The sequence below is a fragment of the Elaeis guineensis genome, chromosome 13 (genome assembly GCF_000442705.2).
Source record: "Elaeis guineensis isolate ETL-2024a chromosome 13, EG11, whole genome shotgun sequence".
Lineage (NCBI taxonomy): Eukaryota > Viridiplantae > Streptophyta > Magnoliopsida > Arecales > Arecaceae > Elaeis > Elaeis guineensis.
In genome coordinates this window covers 69,481,207-69,490,776 of record NC_026005.2, presented here as the reverse complement: position 1 = coordinate 69,490,776, position 9,570 = coordinate 69,481,207, and positions in this window count along the sequence as shown.

The following is a 9,570-nucleotide window of genomic DNA, read 5'->3' as shown; positions in this document are numbered from 1 at the left end:
GTCCGACATCTGCCTGGATATTAAAGCAGTTTCAGGCTTCTTTGGATTCATTATCTTAAGTTCATACGAGGATCCATGAATCAGATGGGGAGAGAATAGAAAAAGAAAAACCCTAGAAGAGAAGGAGAAAGAGAAAAGAGAGAGAAAACCCTTTCTCTCTTTTTTTTCCTTTTCTTTTCTTCTTCTTCTTCTTTCTTTTCTTTTCTTCTTTCTTTTCCTGGTTGAACAGAGGAGGGACACGAGGGGGGGCCTGGTGCTCCGGCGAGGTGTGGCGGCAATACCGAAGGTCCGACAATGGGTAGTGGGGTGTGGCTGACGGTGGCTAGCAGTGGGTGGCCGACGGTGTGATAGCCAACCCTAAAATCCCACCCTCCTTACATGAATCTTAGGGCATGAAAAGGAAAACACGAAAAAAAAGAGGAAAACATTGAAGACTCCCATTGGGAGTCTTCTTTAGCGGGACATCATCGGAGAGGAAGTCGAATCCAGAAAGAATTCGACCTTCCCTCCGCCCTATAAAAATCTCCTCTCCTCTCCTCTAAAGCTGGCCATGATGAGCACCGGAACTTCCCTCTTGTTTTTCTCAATTTTTTTTTGTTGAAACTGCAGACGCCCTTATCATGTTCATCTCAAATTCTCGTCGGAGACCTCACTGGTGATAGAGGTAAGCCCCGGCCCTCCTTCCTCTCTTCTTTCCCCTCCTTTTCATGGTATCGTGCACCCCCGTCGGCCGTCAGATTTGCTTAAAAATCCACAAAAAGAAGAACTCCTGTTTTTCTTTATTTTGAACGAGCCTTCTCTGTCACGCCCCAAATTCGGGACATAACACGGCCATGCAATCGAGGGATGGAACCCACGATAACACGAAGCCAATCCATCATAATCATCTAAAATCCATCAAATAAAAAGATTCAATTCTATTATTCATCAAATAATCGAACCAATATTGGTTCAGAGTATCTAAATCCAAAAGCACGTACTAACCCGAATCTCAACATTCATAAATAACTACAAATCCATGATTATAAAATAAATTAAACTTCTGCTGTCAAATTTTCAAGCTTGCTATGCCGATCTTCAAGCTTGGATTTCTTTTGCCAATCCTAACCTTATTTCTCTGTTCAAACAAAAGAAAAACAAAAAGAATATGAGCTACACTAGCCCAGTAAGTAGAACTTGCACTTCCTTATCGGATCAACCATAAGTTTTTCATGATAATGCAATATTTAGAAAATAACAGGTAATATAAAATAAAGCATTTTATAGAGCATATAACAAAATAAGTTATAAACTCATCATGCATGCATAAATCATGTATATTTCACAATCATGAATCGTAAATCATTTTCATCATGTATTCATGTCATGTTTCAAAACATTGCTCACAGACATTCGTGCTAAGGTCATTATTATACCCGTGACAGGGCCATATTTCTTAATCGACAGAGTTCTTAATTCATGTACCAACTTTATACCCGCTGGCAGGATCATGTTTTGTGTGGATGCTAGCTCCGGATGTCGACCTTCCCGAAGGAATTCATTCATAGCCATCTGAGAGCCTTTGAAATCATTATATCTTTTTCTTAAAGCATACATATACATAGATGAAAAAAATAATGAAATTCATGCTTCATAATCATGCTATTTTCATAAGACATATTCATGAAATCAATGCTCATAATAAAACATGCTTTTTCATATCACATATGTTGATCTTTATTTTATGAAAAATTATGATTTCATCAATAGCAATTCTTTGCATAAAAACATGATCATTTAAAAATAAATAAGGAGCATAAAATCTACTTACCTCGTTCATCTTAGATCTTCAGACTTCGTTAAAAGAATCAGCTAATCCTATTTAAAATATCAAATCATCATCAATTTCTATTCCATAAATATAATAAGATTAAATCATAAGGAAAGAGGACTGTTGTCCAGATGTGTCGGACCATCCAGATACCAGGGCAATTCAGGATCTCTGATCTGAGGGTCAGATTCAAGTGACTTGATCAAGAAATCGTGAAGCACAGATCGAATTAAGGTCAAGATCAATCAATAAGGTTCTTTAATAATGAATTTGAAAGATCCTTGATATGATCAAATGAGGTTGACATACAGCACAGATATCAAAGCAACTTCGAATAATCTTGTTAGAGTCAATATGAACCCCTAAAAGATGAAGGCATGACTCGGTACAGGATTCATAGATCTTTTAGAGAGAGAAAGTCGGTCATGAGAGAGAAAGTAGAGAGAGAAAGTGGAGAGAGAATCTTCGTATCCTTCAAAAGTGGCAATCATGATTGAGATCATCAGAGGTTATATCAGGATGATTTAATATGAATTAACCATGGTCGATGTTATCAATTTCGAATATGGATCGGATCGGGATCCAATTTACTGCATGAATTTCGGAGCAGTCTCAGGTCATCATATTTTTATCTCAAGTTTATCCTAGAATCTGTGATGCAATCAGAGAGAGAGAATGATCCTAGAGAGACAAAATCCATAAAAAAAGATAAAAGGGTCTAGAGAGAGAAAATAAAAAAAATCTAGAGAGAGAAAATATAGAGAGAAGGTAGAGAGAGGAGAGAGAAAGACTTAAAAGAGAGATGAGAGAAACTTCCTCTTTTTTTTGTGTATTTTTATTTTTTATTTTTTTTATTATTATATAAATATATATTTTTCTTTTCTTTTCTTTTTCTTCTTTTTTTTTCTTTTATTATTATTATTATTATTATTATTATATGATTATATATTTTCTTTTCTTTTCTTTTTCTTCTTCTTCTTCTTCTTTTTTCTTTTCTTTTTCTTTTTCTTTTTCCTTTTCTTTTCTTTTTCTTTCTCCCCGTGGCCTTCTTTGGCCGGAACAGGGGACCTAGAGGTCCCCATTCCTAATATCGGCCGTTCACGGCCACACCTTGCCCGGCGGTGGCCGGCGGCAAGGGCGGCCTTTCCCCGAGTTCGGAGGGCCCGTACCGACGGTCAGTGGTGACCGTCGATGCTGGAAAATTGGAGAAAAGAAGAGGCCGGACAGGGGGTTCTCTTTTCCAACAAAATCCGACGACACCCGTCGCCGGCAATCGTGCCCACAGGCATGGAAAAGAAGGGAGAGAAGAGAGGAAGAGGAAGGAGGTCTTACCACAACCTCCGATGACCCCCACCGACGTGAAATCGTGGCGAGCACAGGTCGAAGGGCCGCGGCTTCAATCGGGAAAATCGGAGAAAAACTCCGGCGATCGTCGGTGGCTGATGGATCTACACTTAGAGGAGAGGAGGGGGGGTTCTTATAGAGCTCGTCCTAGGGTCTTTTAATGGCCTTAGGACTCCGATTCTTGATCAGAATCGGGGAAGAGGAAGACTTCGATCGGGAGTCTTCCTCCCTGTTCTGTTTTTTTTTTTCTGATGGGCTTTGTGAGCTGGTTTTGGATCCAATTGGGCCGGGTTATCACATTCTACCCCCCTTAAAAAAAATTTCATCCTCAAAATTTAACATACCTTCATTTTCAAATAAGTATGGATATCTCGTCTTCGTATCATCTTCAAGCTCCCATGTAACCTCTCTCTCTTCATGATTACTCCAATGAATCTTTACATACAGAATGATACGCCGTCTTAGAACTTGCTCTTTTCGATCAATAATTCAGAGGGAAAATTTTTCATAGGTTAAGTCTTCCTGAACTTGCAATGGCTCATACTTTATCACGTTATTTGGATCAGGTACAAATTTTCTTAGTGGTGAAATATGAAAGATATTGTGCACTTTAGATAATTCTGGTGGTAAAGCTAGTTCGTAAGCAACATCTCTTACTCGGCTCAAAATTTCAAAAGGTCTAATAAATCGCGGACTCAGCTTGCCATGTCTCCTAAACCTCATGACACTTTTTGTAGGTGATACTTTTAGAAAATTATGATCACCAAAGTGAAATTTTAATTCTCTTCTTTTCTATCTGTCCAACTCTTCTGTCTATCCTGTGCTGCTTTGAGTCTTTCCTTGATCAGATAGATTTTCTCTCTAGAATCCATTTATTATCAGTAACATCCTTCTTTATTTACAACTAACGTATTTCATAATATCTTTTGATTTAAATGATTAATATTTTTAATCAATTCAGACCATCACACTTTTGCTGCGCACTCTGATCTCAACTTACCAAATTATCTAAGTCTATCAAAAATATCTTTGTATATTAAATCAATCAAAGATAGGTCCAACTTTCAAATTTCATATACAATTTAGGATAAAATTTAAGGTTTTTTTGTCATTACTATCTCTTAGGTATAGCACATCAAAATTAAATCTTCATCTTCCTTCTATATTTGAACTTATTACATAAGCTTCACCACTCCTCGAGAATCCAATATGTCTAGAATTAATTTGAGTTAACCTTCGATTTACCTTACAATCATTTAGACAACTTTCAAACCAACTTTTCTTTGCAAAGAAATTAACATAAAAGTCAGCAAAGTTATCATGTCCTTTATCCGTATAGGTTTAGCATTCCAATATCATCAAATATACCTAACATAATATATGAATACCTCCCACTTCATTCTAGGGTCAACACTTCTCGTACTCAGATCAACCTTGCTAATTGAAATCTAAGAGATAACTCGTCAATTCTTTTATAGACATCATATGCCACTTATGCATAAATTTCATCATAACACCTATTGATTCGAAATTAAATTATTGAATTCTTTCTTTTATATCTATCATGTTCCTCATGATCTTAGCCTCAAATTCAAATATCACTAAAGTCACAATCCCGAATAATGATAACCTTAAATTCAAATACCACTTAAGTCATATTCTCTAGTGATCATAACCTAAACTTTATATCATTCTATCACATCCTTAATGATCATAATCTTAAGCTCTGATATTATCTATTATACTCCACTCGGTCACATCCTATTGATCATACATAAAGTTTTGATATCACTTTATAATCTCAATGATCTTAAACCTAAGCTCTGATATTATTCCATCATATCCTAATCATTTATATCATAATCCCCAATGATTATAACCTAAGCTCTGATACCATAAAATATCACGCCCCAAATCCGGGACATAACACAGCTATGCTACCGAGGGATGGAACACACGATAACACGAAGCCAATCCATCATAATCATCTAAAATTTATCAAATAAAAAGATTCAATTCTATTATTCATCAAATAATCGAACCAATATTGGTTCAGAGCATCTAAATCCAAAAGCAAGTACTAATCCAAATCTTAATATTCATAAATAACTACAAATCCATGATTATAAAATAAATTAAACTTCTGCTGTCAAATTTTTAAGCTTGCTATGCCGATCTTCAAGCTTAAATTTTTTTTGCCGATCCTAACCTTATTTCTCTGTTTAAACAAAAAGAAAATAAAAAGAATATGAGCTACACTAGCCCAGTAAGTAGAACTTGCACTTCTTTATTGTTGGGAATAGTATCCCAAAGCCAATCGTCAGCCTGTTGACGGTTGTGCTCCTTTTGTATTAGTACATGAATTATAAATAAATAAAAGTTATTTTTATATTTTTTTTAATCACAAATGTTTCATCTTCTAATGAACTCCTGTGTTGTGGTGAAGTACTTAGGACTATTTAGACTCGACAAAGGAGGATTTGTCGCTTAGTCCTTAAACCTGTTCACGACCAAATGATACATTGTTACCAAGGACGATAATGTTTATCGAGCATAGGTCGTTGTGTGCCATATGGGTTGGTTGTCCTCATAACCAAGGAGTGTGGAGACACTGGTATGGCATACAGATGAGATGTAATGGTACATCTGCACTGAACGTGACCGACTCCGGAGCTATTTTTGCTGTCAAGATTTGCTCCGATGGGATATGGGTATAAATGTCCCTCCGACCTGAGACCGCCACGGTGACTTGCAGGTGACTTGCAAGCAACTCACTGCACTTAGGCACTGGACTACCTGAATTTTTAATTCAGTGACAGAAGGCTGTTGGGTGTAATCAAGTACTTGACTTGTCGGTGCGTGTGTCAAGATGGGATTGACCACTCCAGTTTAGGAGCTGTGTACAGTCGTATTTTAATTTAGCAAAATCTTGGCTAGGGTAGTCCTATTGAGGAGTCACAGGACTAATTGAGTTGAGCACGATTCGGATGATCTCATCAGGGTTGACAGTTTAACACTGAGTCATCCTAAACACAGGGGTCAAAAGGGATGAATTATACGATAACCATATTCACGTAGGTTCTGAATGTTGTGATTGCGACTATTCGACCTAACCGGTCATCGGGTATCATTGCTAGATGGTCACTTCGATTAGTACAGGAATTGGTTCCTGTGCTACCGACTTAGGTTCGAACCTGCGGGGTCACACACATTAGAGGTTCCTTTCTGATCTGATGGCTGATTATGAGTCTTATGTATCTGGGACTCTATGATTGAGAATTAGGATTCTATGATCATGAGTTACACACATTTTGGGTACCGGGGTCAAAATTTTGAATTTTAAATTTTGAATTTGAAATTTGAACTCTTTGATCAGGGTTTCATATCGATGGTCTCTGATGCCTAATTGCCCATCGAATTTGGACTCAATATTTATGAGAAATTTAATTAGTGATTTGATCGCTAATTAACTCAATTTGATTGAGTAATTATTTTTAGATCAAGTCCAATTGAATTGGATTCAGTTTGGATTGACCCGATTAGGTTGAGTGTTGATCTAATCGCTAAAGTGGCTTAGTCCTTGATTTGATCAGGGGTTAGGTTAGTTAATTCCTGATTTGATTAGAATTTTATTGAGCCTAATTAAGCCTAATTGTGTTGGGTTTAATCTGGTCTAATTGTGCTTAACCTATTTTGATTAGGTTGGCTCAATTTGAATCAAACCACCTTGTTTTAAATTTCCTGCGCCACCCAACTTTCTTGCACCCATTTGTATTTGCGAGAAGAAATTTTCTCATGAATTTTCTCCCACGCAAAGCTCTCTCATGCCCACTTTTGTACACTATATGGATGGATAAAGCTGATTAGTTAACCATTCAAATTCAAAGCGTGTTTGAATTTGAATGGATAACTTATCTCTTTTGCCTTCAAGCTTATCCATCTTGTGCGCCACATAATTCACACGAGAAAGAGTTTCTTGTGAAACCTTTTCACGCACAAAGAGTCCATGCCCTTCTCTTCTCACGCCACAAGTGGATAGGGATGAGTTGGTTTTCATTTGAATTCAAATTTGATTTGAATTCAAATGTGTAACCACTTGTCTTTATCCTCTCACGCGGATAAGACACGTTTTGAACTGTTTTAAAAGAGATAGGGAGGTGGGGCGTACGTAGAAAAATTCTAAGAAAGAGAGTGGGGCGTGAGGAAGTCTTATACGTGAGGTGAAGGTCCAAAACCTTTCGAGAGAAAAAGAAAGAAAAGAAAGAAAATTAGGTGCAGGGTTTTTAGTGTAATCCCTAGGATTTCAGTCAGGGGTTCGGGAAGTGAGATTGGTGTGCCACGAGTGTTGTGAGTCCACCAAATTTCAGAAAGAGATCCATCAACCTCTCAACCAATCGTGCAGATGATCCAGAGCATCTGAAGAGTCGGCACACATCGATCGAAGGAGTTCGATCAACATCAACCATCAAAAGAGTGAAATCACGAACTAGCATTCGTGAGGAACCGATCAGACGGGAGCTTCATGTGGATGATCCACAGAGGTCAGACACTAGTGTGACTGTGATGTGATGATCAGAGCCCTCCGATGGTGATCAGATTGTGATGATCGACTACCCACAAAAGGTGATGTGTTCTGAACATAGTACAGTAAAAAGTTTACTGTTTCAAATTTAAATTTTAAATTTAAATGCATGCTGTTGTATCATATTTAGATCATAGTATAAGGTTAATTAGTATTAATTAATGAGATTAATTAATAATTTCACTGTAAAATAGTAATTTTTAAAAAAATTTAAAATTACCATTTTGCCCCTGTACTGAATTTTCGCTACAAATGGTATCAGAGCATGGTTCTAGAATATGATATACATATGCATGCGTAGATTAAAGTGTAATCTATAAGTTTTAATTTGAAATTCAAATTTTCAAATTTGAAATTTAAAATTTAAAATTTGTTAGAAGTTTCAAATTTGAAATTCAAAATTTGAAATTTAAATTTTGAAATTTGAATTTTGAAATTTGAAAATTGAAATTTGTTTGAAATTTTAAATTTGAAATTTAAAATTCAAAATTTGAAATTTGAAATTCAAAATTCAAAAATTTAAAATTCAAAGATTGAAAATTCAAAATTTGAAATTTGATTGAAATCTCAAATTTGAAATTTAAAATTTGAAATTCAAAATTTAAATTTTAAAATTGGTATATTTAGATATACTTGATCCAAGTAGCAAGTAATCTAATTGGGTTGGTTGCCATGGCCGTCCGGTCATAGGAGAAAAGTAGGGTTTAAAGGCCCTCTCTTCCCATTCGATGGGGTCTCCTATGGTGGTGAGGTGCCGATGCAATTATATCCCATGTCGATGAAGCAGCGAAAAGACTTAATTATAAAATTTATCATGAATGTGTTAGATTAGATCTAAAAAAAAATTCATGATTTATTTTGAGTTATTTTCTGTTATGAAATGAGTAATAGGATTGCTGTTTATGAATTGTGCTAACCTGTTTGTGAAATGAGTCAACACATTTGATGAACAGAAAATAAAATCTTTCAAAATTTAAAAATTATTTTCGAAATGCCAAACCCTGACCCATCAGCCCAAGTACTTAATTAAAAGAATTAAGTGTTGTCTAGTAGGTCTAGAATTGTGAATTAAGACCTAAGACAATTGCATAAACTTGTGGGTCAATGGGTTAGATGAATTAGGTCCATAATTGGGTTAGAGCTAAGGTTAGCTTAAAAAATAGACTAAATAGAGTAATTGGTCAAATCTAATCAAAAGTTGAATTAGATTAGGTCAAGGATACTCTAGACTCAACTTCAATAGTTGTAGTTGAATGGGTTCATGTCTTTAACTAGACCAAGATGGACTTAATTCATGGCTACGCAGTGAAGCTCTATTTACTAAGTTGATCAAAATTAAAACTAATGAACCGGTTGGTGTCTAAGGTAAGTTCGACAGTTTTGACCAGTGGTTCTTAAGCGGGAGCTACTCGCATTGATTCGATCATTGACGAGTTAATGGCAAATCCCCACCACTGGTCTCACTTACCTGGCCAATCTGGTAAGTTAGATTTTGATTAGATCACTTGGTGATTAGAGCTCACCCATGTCATTAGGTAAATCAGTGTGACTGATTTAGGTGCTCCTAATGCCAGCTTTAATTAAATTTTTTTTTTTTAATCTGACTTGGTGAAGTCAGTGGGAGGATTGAAATTGGCTGGATGATTTCTTCTCTACTATCTTTTAATAAAATCTTCAAAAATTATTAGGTCCCTAAAATGATTAAGTTATAATGATAACTAAGTCAATGCCTCCCATTAAGTGAGTGATAATGAGTCTATTAGTTCAATGATCATTGGAGGCCCAAAGGCCTGGTGCTCATTGGCTAATGGAATTATCCTTCATAATATGATAA